The sequence below is a fragment of the Neopelma chrysocephalum genome, unplaced genomic scaffold (genome assembly GCF_003984885.1).
Source record: "Neopelma chrysocephalum unplaced genomic scaffold, ASM398488v2 Primary Assembly neopelma1_166, whole genome shotgun sequence".
Taxonomy (NCBI): domain Eukaryota; kingdom Metazoa; phylum Chordata; class Aves; order Passeriformes; family Pipridae; genus Neopelma; species Neopelma chrysocephalum.
Genome location: NW_020897828.1, coordinates 1080503 through 1095544, shown reverse-complemented (window position 1 = coordinate 1095544; position 15042 = coordinate 1080503). Strand labels below are relative to the sequence as shown.

The 15042-nt window shown below is 47.5% G+C and overlaps 1 protein-coding gene across 3 annotated transcripts in view; it reads left to right on the top strand.

Moving 5' to 3' along the window:
* Window positions 1-2568: 2568 nt before the first annotated feature.
* The window catches only part of DYRK1A (dual specificity tyrosine phosphorylation regulated kinase 1A), a 74062-nt gene continuing 61588 nt past the window's right edge, over window positions 2569-15042 (top strand). The window contains exon 1 of one of the 3 annotated variants that reach the window (XM_027701753.1): window positions 2569-2760. The gene's annotated coding sequence lies outside the window, so the exon portion shown is untranslated. Of the gene's footprint in view, window positions 2761-2805; window positions 3305-15042 lie in introns of those variants that run through there. The other 2 variants (XM_027701754.1, XM_027701752.1) reach the window with 2 other exon arrangements.

Sequence of the window (15042 nt, the reverse complement as noted above, 5' to 3'; positions counted from 1 at the left end):
TTGGGATGTGGCAGAAGGGCCCGACCCTCCCTCCCTGTCTGTCAGGGAGTTGCAGAGAGCAATGAGGTCCCTCCTGAGCCTCCTCTTCTCCAGATAAACCCCCCCAGCTCCCTCAGGTGTTGGGCAAGAACCACATTCTGGTCATTCTTGAAGGCAAAGGGAGAAGTGTCAAAAGCAGCCCTAATTGACCTCAAATCTTTCTGGGGCTGAGGGGAATGAGAAGTGACCACTTCCATCACGGTGCTCCCAGAGTCCTCCCAAGGCTGTAAGGTGCAATTTCATGGGTGATTTCATCTCACCTGACACTGGGCTGTGACCCATGGGGGGGTCCCACGATTCCTCCGCCATGTTCCTTCTGTTCCCTCGGCATCCGTATCCCCAGAGAGGGACTTCTCACACAGACTTGGAGCGACAGGACAAAGGGCAATGGCCTTAAACTGAAAGAGAGCAGGGTTAGATGGGATATTGGGAAGAAATTCTTCCCTGTGAGGGTGGGGAGGCCCTGGCACAGGTCACCCAGAGAAGCTGTGGCTGCCCCTGGATCCCTGGAAGTGTCCAGGTTGGACGGGGCTTGAAGCAACCTGGGCTAGTGGAAGGTGTCCCTGCCCATGGCAGGGGGTTGGAACTGGATGATCTTTAAGGTCCTTTCCAACCCAAACCATTCCATGATTCCATGATCGCAGTGTTTAAGTAAAAGTCTCAATGCTCCAATTATTTGGGGCACTTTGGCTGCGGCTCCACCCGTCCCCCTGATCCTTGGCTGCTTATTTCCACCTTTTAAGTTGAGATTAAAAAAATATTAAAACAGGGAGAAAGAGCAAATGGAACAAGTAACATGTCCTAATTTCTCCAAGGAGGCTGGCTGTGAACTGAAATGACTAGATTAAAGTATCACACGTTAGAATTAAAGTATTAGATAAAGGCCATACTCTACTTTTTGATCTTTGTGGGCATTCCAGAAAAAAAATAAAAAATAAAAAATAAAAAATTTTAAAAAACCCTGTCACAGATTTAGGTTGGTGGCACCGACCTGGCAATTCCAAGGGGAAAGGAGCCTTCCCTCAGGAGCTCGAGGCTCCCACACCAGGATAATTTTTTAGTGCATTTTTTTGGGAATACATTTATTTTCAGAAGGGGATGAGAAAGATCCCTGGACACAATTCCTAGGGGAAAGGAGCCTTCCCTCGTCAGCTCCAGGCTCCCAAACCCAACATGTTTCTGGGGAAACACATTTATTTTCTGAGAGGTATGAGAAAGACCCCTGGATGGAATTCCAAGGGGAGAGGAGCCTTCCCTCAAGAGAAGGATCCTGTCCTTAGCAGCCCAAGGCTCCCACCTCGGGAAACTTCTAGTGCATTTTCTAATTTTTTTTTTTTTTTAATGGGGAATATATTGATTTTCTGAGAGGGAGGATTAAGACCCCTGGATGCAATTCCGAGGGGAAAGGAGCCTGTCCTCGGCAGCCTGAGGCTCCCACATTGGGCTTATTTTAGCGCAGTTTTAAACTCCTTTTCTGAGGGGGATGAGAAAGACCCCTGGACGAAAATTCTGAGGGGAAAGGAGCTTTCCCTCAGAATCTCGCGGCTCTCAAACCCAACATGTCTTTAGGGAAATACATTTATTTTCTGAGGGGGATGAGAAAGACCCCTGGACGCAATTCCGAGGGGAAAGGAGCCTTCCCTCAGGAGGGAAAGGAGCCTGTCCTTAGAAGCCCGAGGCTCCCACACCGGGAAACTTACAGTGCATTTTTTAAATTGGTTTTTTTTTGGGGGGGGAATACGTTGATTTTCTGAGGGGGAGGAGAAAGACCCCTGGATGCAATTCTAAGGGGAGAGGAGTCTTCCCTCAGGAGGGGGAAGCCTGTCCTCAGCAGCCCGAGGCTCCCGCACCGGGCTAATTTTAGCGCATTTTTAAACTCCTTTTCTAAGGGGGAGGAGAAAAAAACCCCTGGACGCAATTCCGAGCGGAAAGGCGCCTTCCCTCCGGAACTCGAGGCTCCCACAGCGGGCTCCTCTTACTGCGTTTTCAAACTGGTTTTTGGGGAATACGCCTGTTTTCGGAGGGGCCGAGCCCGGCCGGTCCCTCCCCTCACGCCGGGCGGGCGGGAAGCCCCGGCGGGCTCGGCCTCGCCTCAAGCGGCCGCCGCGGCTCCGGCGCCCCCTGCGGGCGGGGGCCGGCGGCGCCTCACCCGGCGGGGTCCCCTCACCGGGAATGGCGGCCGCTCCCCTTCCCCGCCCCGCCGGGGCCATCCCGGCCCGCAGCGCCGCCGACACCGTCACACGCCGGAGGGCGGGCGCGGATGGATCGGGAATAGGGATGGAATAAGGGGGAAAGGAGGGGGGGGGGAATGGGGAAGGAGCCGTTGCCATGGCGAGCAGCGCCCGCCCTTCCCTCCCCACGTCAGCGCCGTCTCCCGCCCGGCCGCGGGTGATTGACAGTTGCCATGGCAACAGGTTCGCCCCGCCGCCATTTTGTCAGTTGGGGTTTTTTTTTAAATTTAAAAAAAAAAAAGTAATAATTAAAAAAAAAAAAGAAAAAACCACCGAAGCGCTGTCTTTTCCCGCCAGAATCGCGGGGTTTCTTGTTTTATTATTTTTTAATTTCTCTTTTTTTTTTGCGCTTTCTCCTTGTTTCGACCTCCAACCGCGAAAGGAAAAGGAAAAAGAAAGGGACGCAAAAAAAAAAAAAAGTGCGCTCTGAGGGTCCCGCCGGGGATGCGCGGACGGGACTGAGGCGGCGGCGGTGCGGGAAGCGGAGCCGGTTCGTGAGGAAGGAGGGAGGGCGAGAGGGAGGGAAGGGGAAGGAGGAGCGGGCGGGGAGGGAGGGAGGGGGAGGAGGTAGCGGCTGGCAGGCGGGGGAGGGAGGGAGGGAGCGAGGAGTTCCCGGGGGCTCGGTACGGCGCTGCGCTTCCCCCCATCCCCTCCTCCTCCTCCTCTCCTCCTCCTCCTCCTCTCCTCCTCCTCCCGCTCCTCCCGCTCCCCCCGCCGCTGTCCCCGCGCTCCCGGCCGGGGCTCAGGCCGCCGATCGCAGCCGAGCCGAGGCGAGGCCGAGCCGCCGCCGGGCGCTGCGCAGGTTTGGACCGCGCGCCATTTTGTGAGGGCAGCGAACACCCAGAGCCCGGCCGGGGACCCGCCGGGCCGCCCGCGCCCCCCTTCCCTCCGCGGCCACCGCCGCGGCCCGAGGGAGGAGGAGGAGGCGCCGCCGCCGCCGAGGCCCCCGGGGGGGGGGAAGAGCGGGAGGACGCGCCCGGGCCGCTCGCCCCGCCAAGGGAGGAGGCCTCGCCCCGGGAGAAGCCGCCGCTCGGGTGAGTGAGACGCCGCACCGCGGGACGAGCCGGGGCCGCCTCGCCCGGGCCCGCGGCGGAGGGGCCGCAGCGCTCCGCTGCCATCTTAGAGCGGGAGCCATCCCCGCCCGCCCCTGCGCTCCCCGCGGCCTTTCCCCGCTCCCGGCGCGGCTCTGCCTTCCCGGGCCTTGGGAGCGGCGGTGGAGGAAGGGGAGCTCGCCCGGAGCCGCTCGGTGTTATGCGCAACGCCCTGCGGTGGGCGGGTGCGAGGGCTCGGGCCGGGCCGGCCGCGGGGAGGGCGGCGGGACTTGGAGCATCACCTGTTGTAGGGCAGGGTTGGGATGGCCCGGCACCTGCGAGGGGGGCAGGTGGGCAGCGTGGAGGGGGAGATGGGCGAGGAGTTACCTGAGCGAGGTGCCTGTCATCCCGCCGGTGGGGGGTGGGGAGGAGGAGGAGGAGGGAGCAGCGTTGGGAATAGCACAGGGACACACAGGGACACGCAGGGACACACCGGCACAGGGACACACCGGCGCTTCCCGGGGAAGGGTGGCGGAGTCCCCATCCCTGGGGGTGTCCAAGGAGCCGACTGGACGCGGCGCTCGGTGCTCCGGGCCGGGTGACACGGTGGGGATGGGGCACAGGGTGGACTGGATGATCTTGGAGGGCTTTTCCAGGCTCGGTGATTCTGGGATTCCATGTTTTAATAGCTGGTCGCAGCCCTGGTGGGGCTGAGCTTTGTGTGGCTGGAGGGATTGGAGCCCTCCTCGGGTAGGCTGGGTGCTCCTCTGGAGCGGCCACAGTTCCCTCCCGCCGCCAAGGAATCACAAAACGCAATTAAAAAGTCCTGTATTTCGAAATTTCGAAATTGGTGCGTTTTTGAATCTCGGTCAGCTTTGAAGTTTTGGGTTCAGCCCGGCCAAGGACCACATAAGGGTTCTTTGATCATGTATCTACATTGCTGCTCTTACTTAGTTCTCCTATTACTCCCCAGTCACGGGGGAAATAAACATTTATTGTTATTGAAAATTAACAAAGGCAGAATATCTGACTACAAAATAAATCAAAAAGCGTGTTTTTGACAACCATCCCGCTTTAATCTGAATTAGAGTGTCCTGTTAACTTTTGCCAGGGGGTTCCTACAGTCAGACTTAGGTGGATTTAGTATCATGGGGGTCTGGATTTGTACAAGTCCACAACTTTTTTTATTACCTTGTTGGTATTTCCTTACATTTTCCTTAAGAAGAGGTGTGTCGAGTTGAAGAATACACAGATGATATCTGGTGATAAATAAGCAAAGATTTAGTTTCTGGTAGTATTTAATTCCCTGCCTGTAGCCAAGCAGAATTTGCCTTCCCTCCTTGGAATAGTCTGTAGCCCTAAAAAGTTTTGGTAAACTTGTTTCTCTTTTTTTCTCCGTGTCCCCCCTCCCCCAACCTGTGTAGGTTGGATATTTTTGGAAAATTAATTATACTTTATAGAATTAGAATAATAACACTGGAAATAACTCTGAGCTAGTATTTGTTAACTATTATCTATATATATTTGCTGTGTGTATATATAGATACTTTTGTAGGCTACGCTTCATGTTTTTGGCTTACATGAATTATTTAGAACTAGACTGTTTTTATTTGCAGTCTGAAGTCGAATATGTGTGTGAAGTGTTAAATTTACATTTTCTGCTGCAAATTAAAAATTCTCTCCGAGTTTATGAAGCTTATTGAGTTTAATTCATGGCTTTGCAGTGTTCCTCGGGTAAAGCAAGTGTATCTTGTTCAAAACTGAATAAAAAGCAGGGATTTCTTGAACCGGGAGGGCAAGAGGACAATAGTTTAATATTGTTTCCAGGCTCAGAGGTTTGTTACAGGAGCAGGAACTGTTACAGTTCCTGCATCAATACTTGGGTGGATTTAGGACTTGTCATTGGAATCCCCTCCCCCACGTTGGACAGTGACAGAGAAGCCACAACAGGGATAATTTTACCTAATAGCAGCCAAGAGTTCTCTGTTCCAGGGTGGATTTATGGGCAGGATTCTCTTCCTTGTGGGAAATAACGAGGCAGGCACCGGGAATTTCTCAGTTTTTGGGGTCTGGGGGATTGTGTGGGCTGGGAATCAGCACCTGATGGCCCTGAGCGACTCCTGCAAACTGGTTGATAGTTTAACCAAAGTAGCACAACCCCACTGGTGTCCAGGAAAAACTGTGCCTTGTCTGAGCTCCTGAAGTGCCATTTAATTAGGACATATTTGCTGACATGTGCCACAGCTTAAAATCATGCTTGAAACTGGACCACCTGCTCGGATGGGATGTGAGGAGATGAGTTACACACTCAAAAACTGAACCTTTCTTTGCCACGATGGCATTTTACAGCTTCATCTGAGCTCCAATGGGTGGTGGTTCGAAGACTAGAACCTACCAGTACCAAAAAAGAGGCAATTTGTGTTGCTATAATTAGATTATCTTTTGGGCATTCCTCTTAAGACCTCTCTATTTCAGGTGGTTTTAGCCCTGGCTGTGGGACTGCAGGTTGAAAGTTGTTGTTCCAGTTCATGTTTCTGAGTAAGAATTGCAGCCTGCTGTATGTTCAGCCTTTAAATGGTAATTTTTAATGCCATTTGAGGAGCTGTTCTCCAAAGTGAAGGCAAAAACTTTCTGATACCTTTGTTTTGAGGGAGCACGGGAGACTTGTATAACTTCTGAAATCCTTTTGTAAATAGATCTGTTGTTGTAGAATAGGATTATTTACAGAGAACTGCTGCTTTTGTCTTTATAACCCAGTACAAAAGATTATTTGTTAAGTTTACAGTTTCATCTCTTTTTTTTTTTTATCAAGAGGTTGGTAAGAAATATCTGTTTAAAAAAAAATTATGTAATAACTTTTTGGCTGCTCAGACTTCAAGAAGTCTGATGTTTATGCAGTGAGACTTCTTTATTGCTCTAAGACTATTTGAAATAATACCAAAAAAAACCTCTCTGAGCAAACTGCCTTTCTTGTGAGAGGTGAAAAACATAATCCAGAGAAGGGGAATACTCTGCTTTTCCTTCCTCACCTCCATGGGTCCTTCAGGAGGAGGGTTATGGGAACTGTAGTCCATGGATGGTTCCAAAACACCACAGAAACTTTATGTAGAGTTATCTGGTGCTGCCTCTTCAAGGTGACACAATGCAGAATAGAATTGCAATGATTGCCCGATTTTTTTTTATCCATCTTTTCCCCTTTTGGGGGAAGGAAGGTAAAATTCTGCACGTGGTTGTGTTTTATCCAAGCCTGACTGGAAAAATAACTTCCCTGCTTTTGCTGGTACCAATGGATTTCAGTCCCTCAGAACAGGGCTCTGCTTTGTACTCCCCCACTATGAAAATATGACTTTATCATCTCCTTATTCACCCCAGAATGGGATTTTCAGGGAGAATCCCCACTGCAGGGCTGGGGAAATGCAGGACACAGCTCCCAGCTTGTGTCCATCCAGTGGGAATACTCTGGAGCCTCCCAAATCTGGGCAGCAGCTCCTTCAATCCCCCTGCACAAGACAAAATCAGCTGCATTCCAGCCCTGAATGTGGCATTTTGGAAAAGCAGGGGAACGGTGCTGTAATTGGAATAACACAAGCTGGCACTTATTTGTAAACATACTCCTTGCAAAGTTTCCAGGCTCTGAGTAGCACCAAATACCTGAAAGTGAAACCCAGTAAATGAAAGTAAAATTAACTCCATTAAGGGCCAGTTTTGTTCCAGCTGTGAGAAACCAACCTTTCAATTGATGTGTTACATAAAGTTCCAAGCCCTTCTGTTTTTCTTTTTTTTTTTTTCCCCCTCTTTTCCTTTTCCCCCAGAGGCAAATAAAAATAGACTGTGTTGTGAGTCAGTTAAAGGAATAGTTAATAATACATTAATACCTCTTTGTGTTGAAAAGTTTCCTCTTTCTTTTTAGTAACTGTTTGGATGGTGAAGGAAGAGAGGGATGGAAATGTACAAATTGATTTCTGATGGCAGAGTTATTCCTTCAAAATATAGTGGGAAAAAATTTAGAGGGAGTTTTGATGAGTTACTGAGAACAAAAAAAATCAAATTAGTAGAATGAGTAGTTGACAAAATACATTTTAATGATTAAATTGAACTTGCCAGTAAAACTTTTAAATCTTGGTGTCCCAAAACCCTGTTGTTCATTGGTTTTTTTGGACACGTTTCCTTCAAAATCCTGTTTCCCTGTATGTGTTCAAATCATAATTTGTGCTTCTGTGAACTCCATAAATTGGTAATAACTCCTCATTTGCTTTGCCAGTTGGCCCATTGCTGAGGATCCAGTTGGGACATGCAGCATCCACTTTGGAGAGGGAATAATTTTGTGTCCATGATACCAGTTTGCTGTTAAAACTCAAGGAAGGGGTAAAAAGAAGAGAGAAATATTGTCAGGGAGGGAAGGGAATGTGTTGGTGATCCCTCAGCTCTGTATTTGCCTGGACACTGAATTTCCTCACACCAAACACTCTCTTTGGTCTGTCCAGTTGTAATTCAGCTTTTTACCTACTTATAAATATATACCTAGATATATTCTTGTATTTAAATATTTTTAACAGGATTTATAATGAACCACAGACATTATGTGTGTGATTATGACAAATCAGTCTCCAGTACCCACTTTGAAAATCTGAGTGATACTGGAAGCACAGTAACTTTCCTGGATCATGTCTCATTCTGGCTTCTTTGTTGTTATTCTTTCCAACTTGTGGATAATTCAGCATTAATTTAACGGTGTGACAGAGTCAGTGTTTGAAATATATTGATTTCTTTGTTCATTTGACAAGAAGTGATTGTTGCATGAAGATCTTGGTAGTTTTCCTTTCTGTAGAAGTTCCTCGTAAATGCTACAAATACCAGGGGAGTGTTGTGGAATAACAGCTTAATGCCCATTTTTCACCATGGTCAGATGTTCCTAAGTTGGAACTCTGTGCTCTTGTACTCGGGGTGACTTTCCTGCCAATGTCACAGTGTGCCTTCAGAAACTGGGGTTTTATGGCAGGCCCTGTGCAGGAAAATGAGCATTTCTGTAAATGCTTAATGTGTGACTGCACGTGTGGATCTCTGCCTTTCCAGTAAAATCAGATTTTTTTATAGGTCACAGAATGGTTTGGGTTGGAAGGGACCTTAAAGATCACCCAGTTCCAACCCCCTGCTATGGGCAGAGACACCTTCCATTATCCCAGGTTGCTCAGAGCTCCATCCAGCCTGGCCTTGGACACTTCCAGGGATCCAGGGGCAGCCACAGCTTCTCTGGGCAACCTGTACCAGGGCCTCCCCACCCTCACAGGGAAGGATTTCTTCCTAATATTTAATCTAACCCTACTCTCTGTCACTTTGAAGCCATTCCCCCTCGTCCTGTCACTCCATCCCTTGTCCCAAGTCCTTCTCCAGCTCCCTTGGAGCCCCTTTAGGCACTGGAAGGGGCTCTCAGGTCTCTCTGGACCCTTCTCTTCTCCAGGCTGAACAATCCCAGCTCTCCCAGCCTTTCCTCCCAGCAGAGCTGCTCCAATCCTGGGATCCTCTTGGACTCTCTCCAGCAGCTCCATGTCCTTGCTGGGCTGTTCCCCAGGGCTGGAGCAGCTCTGCAGGGGGGTCTCACCTGAGGGGGCAGAGGGGCACAATCCCCCCTCACTCTGCCCACACTGGGGGATCAGCCCAGGGCACGGGGGGTTCTGGGCTCTGAACTCACATGTTGAGCTTCTCATCAACCATCACCCCCCATCCTCCTCCCCGGGGCTGCTCTCCATCCACCTCCTCCCAGCCTGTCTTTGTGCTTGGCATTGCAGGACCTTGCACTTGGCCTTGCTGAACTTCCTAAGTTTTGCACATTCCCACCTTTCCAGCCTGTCCAGGTCCCTCTGGATGCCCCATCCCTCCCCTGCAGGGTGTGACTGCCCCACACAACTCAGTGTCATTGTCACACTCGATCCCATCCCACTGTCCCTGTCTAAGTTGTTAAACTTTTGCTAAGCCAAGTTCTGTTCTAAGGCTACAAATTAAACTGCTTTTTGCCCCACATCAGTAGTAGATGCAGTGCTGGGGTAGTAGGAACTACCCAGTTACTACCCAGTTACTACACCTTTGTTTTGAATGGCCCTCATAGCTCCTCAAACTTCTTGTGATGGTTTATTATTTATAATAAGCTTAGTATATATTTACTAATCATAAAGCTTAATTATAAAGCTTCATTTCTAAGTGAATTGGTGCCTTGTGTGAACTCTCTCTGCTAGAGATGGTGTCATAAATGAGTCGGGTACGTTGAAGGCTGAGTGGAAAGAGGAGAAGATACTGTGTTATAGGGGAAGTTCTTATAAGGACATGGGTAAGAATTCCAGTGGAAAGAGTAGAAGATACTGTGTTATAGGTGCAGTTTTTATAAGGACATGGGTAAAAATTCTTGTGGAAAGAGCAGAAGATACTGTGTTGCATAGGGGAAGTTTTTATGAGGACATGGATAAGAATTCCTTGGTTTTAGTAGTTGTACCACTCAGAGACCTTTGCTGGGGTCTGATTTCCGTGTTGGTTTGTAGGTACAACATGAAGTATTATTTCTTTCTCTGTTCAATCATGACTTGGAGATCCCTGTCCATTCCTAAGGTGCTCCTCTGCAGCCTTGGGGAAATCCATGTGTGTTTGTGGTTTGGCAAGAGTTGGATTCGATGATGCCGGTGGGGTCTCTTCCAACTCAGTGTATTCTGTGATCCTGTAATAAAAAGGGGGGTGAGTTACTGCAATTTGATAGTTTACTGTACAAAAGCTTTGTGGCAGAAGGTCTCAAAACTAATAATCTGGAGGTGTGATGTGGTCCTTCCAAGGAAGTTGCTCTCCTGTCCTTATAGGATTGGGTTGGGGATATTTTCACCTGTATTTTACACAGCACATGGCCACGACTGCACAGGGTCCACGTGAGCCTTCTTTGGGTCTTGTGACCCACCAAAACATTCATTTCTGGATCTTTGTGGACTTAAATTAACCAGAGTCGTGTTCACAGCGTGAACATTTTAAAACTTTATGAGCTTGGTGTTGAAACCTTGGGAAATGCAGTTGCCCAGGTGGAAGCAGCTGGAGCAAAGATCCTTCCCTGCCTTGGTGGGTCCTGCCTGCACTGACTCCTCCTGAAACCGAGGCCACTTTGCTTCACATGATGAGGACTAGAAACTTATCTAATGTTTTCTTGTGAATGAACCATTAGAAAGGGACCTAAATTTCGAAATGTGGATTTGAAAGTGGTGTCTCGTACCCCTTCACTTCATTTGATTGCTGTAAACCAAAAAAACCCCCTTTTGCTAAAATATTCCCATTTAATTTGTAGCAGAAGCTAATAAAGCAAGGAAAACCAGTTGGCCGAGTTATGATGTTGTGAAGTTCTCTCTTTTGAAGTCTAGTTTTAAAAAAAAAGTACTTTTTTCTCTTCTTTATAATCCAAAGATGTAGTTGTGTAACTATTGTATAATAGTTGTGTTACCCTTGCATAAAGCAGGTATTTAATTCTGGTTTTCTACTGGATATTCTTAACCAGCATCCAGTTATTTCAAGAAAGGAGAAAACAAGTTCTGCCTATAGATCTGGAAATCACCCTGTCCTGCAAAAATGTTGCCAAAAACTTCACAAAAAAGCCACTTTAATTGAAGGGATGCATTTTAAAACATTTCAGTTTAACGTTGTAACGAAGTAAAACGTGAAAGATGCGGTGCCACCCATTGAGCTCCGTGTTTGTGTGTGAGGGGAGGAATGTCCATATGTGACAAAGTGACATTTTTCCGAGGTCTCCTGAAGCTCTGCCAGCTCCTGCACGTGGTTCCTTGTGTTGGGAAGGGCTGGGAGATGAGCAGTGACCTCTGCTCAGCCTGTGCTTGGTGCGTGCACGGGGTGTGGGGCTCTGAGTTCCCAGCAGAAAAAAAAATCATCTCAGGGAGCTTTTAAACGCTTATTAAAAAAATCTGAAGATAAAGGAAAGGCCAAATTGGAGCTGTTCATGCCATTCAATATTTTCCTGGTGCTGGGAAGTTCGTGGGAGATTTACATTCTGAAGGGTTTGCTGGGGTTGGTTTTTCCTCCCCTCTCTTTTTCATTCCCCCCTTTCTGTCCAACATAATAACTTTTAGTTCTCAATAAATATATATATATATTTTAATCATGTTCTGATTGAGATCAGAGACTTCTTTTGTGTGTGTGACAAAGATTTCCTCTGCCTTATATTTGCTGTCCTTTAATGTGTGTTTCCAAAGTCTGTTATGAGTTATTTGACCTTCCTTATGTCATTCCTCATTTTTTATATCTTTATCACTTCTATTTCTACCTCAAAAGTACAATCTTAGGCCTTCATAGCTAAAACCCAGTATTTTGGTCTTATTATTTGCCTCACTTTTAAGATTTTGAGTCTTGTACTTCCTACCTCATTTTATTGCAACGTGAGAATATGTGATTATTTCTGCACAAGAGTTCGAATATGGGATGGAGAGTTTAATGTTTAGACTTCCAGATTTGAAAAAAAAAATAATATTAGTGATGCAGGATTCTTTCTATGATTTGCTTTCATTTTCTTCCTCTGGCCTACTGCTGCTTTAAAAACCAAATGTTAATTTTCATCTTGGTGTGTTTTTTCATTTGCATAAAACAAAAGAATCCGAGCTCTGTGGTTTGAGGTGAGGCTGAAGCTCAAGGTATGTTTTCAGCAATCACACAGAGGGCCCAGAATGCAATTTCTAAGGTTCATATTAGTCAACATGTGTGTTCTGAAACCTCTGAACTCCCAGCTCGACAGTGCCAAACACCTCAACTTTGTGTGTGTGTGTTTGAGAAAACTTTGTGTATGTGTTTGGTTTATATTCCAGAGGTTGTAAACCTTTCAATCTGTAGAGTTACATTTGACTTTATTTCCATTAAAAATCCCAAACTAGAGCACTCAATGGGAAAATTCTCTCTTGCTTTTGGTGGTCTGAACTACCTTTCATCTTGGAGTAAATATATATATATATATATATAATCTTTAGGAAGAAGTTAGTAAGTGCTCACTGTCCAAGTGCAACCCTGCACTTGCTGTTGGGTTTTATAACTTTTCATGTCACACTTTAGTGCCTGAATCAAGTAAATTCTAAGAGATTTTTCCAGCTTCTTGTGCAAGAATAAAGTTTTTCAGTGATTGGGATCCAACGGAGAGAAAAACCCTCCACCGAAACTTTCTGTACCTCCTTGGCTGCCTGACCTTCGACACTGAGTTTTTTGGGATGGGGAGGGGGGATTCAGGGATTTTAGGCATTTTGTAGAGCTTCATGTTGCTTTTCATGGGATAAATAAGTCCCTCACCAAGGGGAATGAAAGGGAAAAGGTGGAAGTGAGAGCCCAAAGGCAGCGGTGACGCAGCGGGCGGAGCCCAGGGGGAGGGTTTCGGTGGCTGAGGCTTTAATAGCAGGATGCTCCTTGGATTTGCAGCCTCATTTGCCTGGAGTTTATATTCCCAGGCTCTGAACGTTGGGGAGTGACTCAGCACATCCACACAGAGAGGTCTGCTCAAGGAACTTAGGATTTGGTTGGAAATTTGGGGGATTTGGAGTTTGAACTCGTTTTTCCCGAGGGGAATTTGAAAATTAAAAGTTGTTATTTTTTTTTAAGGCAATCTCTTACCCCATTTGATCTGCATCCCTCGGTTTTGGGAAAAGTGATGGAATATTTTGGTAAATAGTATCATTTGTGGAATAGCTGGTGTTTGCTGTGTAGCTTTGTTTCCTGTGTGCTCTCCTCCTGCTGCACATGATAAGCATCTGTGCAATGAATAAAACACCATTTGACTCTGGAAGTCAAGACTGTGCTGCAAAATATCTAAAAGAGGCAGAATTGTGTGTCAGGCCTGCCTTAAACATTTCTTAGGCTCTGATTTGATGACATTTATACAACTTTTTTCATATGGAAGGGGAAGGAGGTGTATATGGGATTTGCCCAGTTTGCATGATTGAAACAGGGAACCATGGCATGATTTGGGTTGGAAGGGACCTTAAAGATCATCTCATTCCACCCCCTGCCGTGGGTGGGGACACTTTCCACTATCTCAGGTTGCTCCAAGCCCTGTCCAACCTGGCCTTGGACATTCCAAGGATGGGGCAGCCACAACTCCATCCTATTAGTCCAGAAGATCCAGCCCTTCCCACCTGACCTGGCAGAGTGAATAGTTTGGGGAACAGTGAGTGGGACCTGTGCAAATGTCAGCAGGTGTGTAACCCACCCTTCCTTATTCTTGAGTTTAGTTGGATTTTTAGAGGGAAAAGTGGTTCAGTGCCTTAAATGTTGACTCTTTTACAATAACGTGTTCCCAGTTTCAGCTGATCAAACTTGTCACAGTCCTGGGACACCGTGGGGAGAGGTGGCAGTGGAGGGGAACAAAGTGCCAGGAGCTGATGGATAAAGATTGAAACTCTTGACCTTCTGCTGCTCCACCCTCTTAAATCTGGGGGGAATTGGAGAAGACTTCATTATCTGTCTTTCATCCAGATCAGTTCTGCCTTGTGGGGTGAGATAAGACCCTGGGCTGGGACAGAATCTCAGTGCTCTGAGGGTGCTGAAGGGCAGCACAGCAAGAGCAGCATATTCAGGGCAAAACACAAGCAACATTTTGAGTTTTCTCCCCCTTTTCCTTCCACCCTTAACCATTTTCTCCTTCCACCACCACATCTATGCTTTCCTGGGGCTGGTGACAATTACCTTGCTCTGCCCAAAACCACTCACGTGCCAAATTTGAAATAATGGATAAAGAAGAAGCAAAAAGGTGAAAAATAACACCAGTTTTCCTGTTTCATCTCTGAGGGGTGTGGGCCAGCATTTAACCTGCTGATGTTCTCTGTGTGTCACAAGTGCTGACAAACTGAGGGGAAGTTCCTGCACAAGGTGTGGAGTCACAGAAGAATTTGAGGGCAATTGTTGGAAGAGGCCAAGTGTGCAACGAGGAGTTGTTTGAAGGAAGGACCCTTTTCCCAGCTCCTGGTTGTTCCCACCTGCTCCGTGTTGGCACAGCTCTTTGGGAGCCCAACTCAGTGAATCAGACTTAGAAACAGAGTTGGCTGAAATACATAATTTTATATTTTTAACGTTGGGGTGTGTGTGGGGGAGGAGAATCAGGTTACTCTTGAGCCAGCTCCGTTGCCAGCCCCGGCACAGCGTGACAAGATAATGGAATGGGCTGTGTGGGTGGACAGGAACAGGGTGCCTGGAAGAGGCAGGGGTTGGTTCCCTGGCTCTGATAGCGCTGTTACTTAATGGAGAACATCATCCCCAGGAATTTCTGCCACCCCTCCTGTAGTAAATCACTCCTCTGTCAGTCTCTCTCCCCCTCCTCTCTCCGACTTTCCCTGCTATCTCCAACTTCCAGGCTCCCTCCCCGCACGTTCCCGCTCCGCTGCTGCCCTGGGCACGCTCAGCACGTGCTGCCACGGCCTCAGCTTGGCAAAAAGTTCTCTCTCCAACTCTCCTGCTCGCTCCTGGGGCATCTTTCCTTGCTCTCTTTTTCCCTTGAGCTCTTCCTCTTGTTCTTCCTCACCTTTTTGACAATTTTCCAACTCCTGCTCCTGCCCTTTTTCTCCCACGTCCTTTCCAACTCTCGCTCTCCCTGTTATTGTCATTTGCTATTCCTTCTCTTCTCTTCTCTTCTCTTCTCTTCTCTTCTCTTCTCTTCTCTTCTCTTCTCTTCTCTTCTCTTCTCTTCTCTTCTCTTCTCTTCTCTTCTCTTCTCTTCTCTTCTCTTCTCTTCTCTT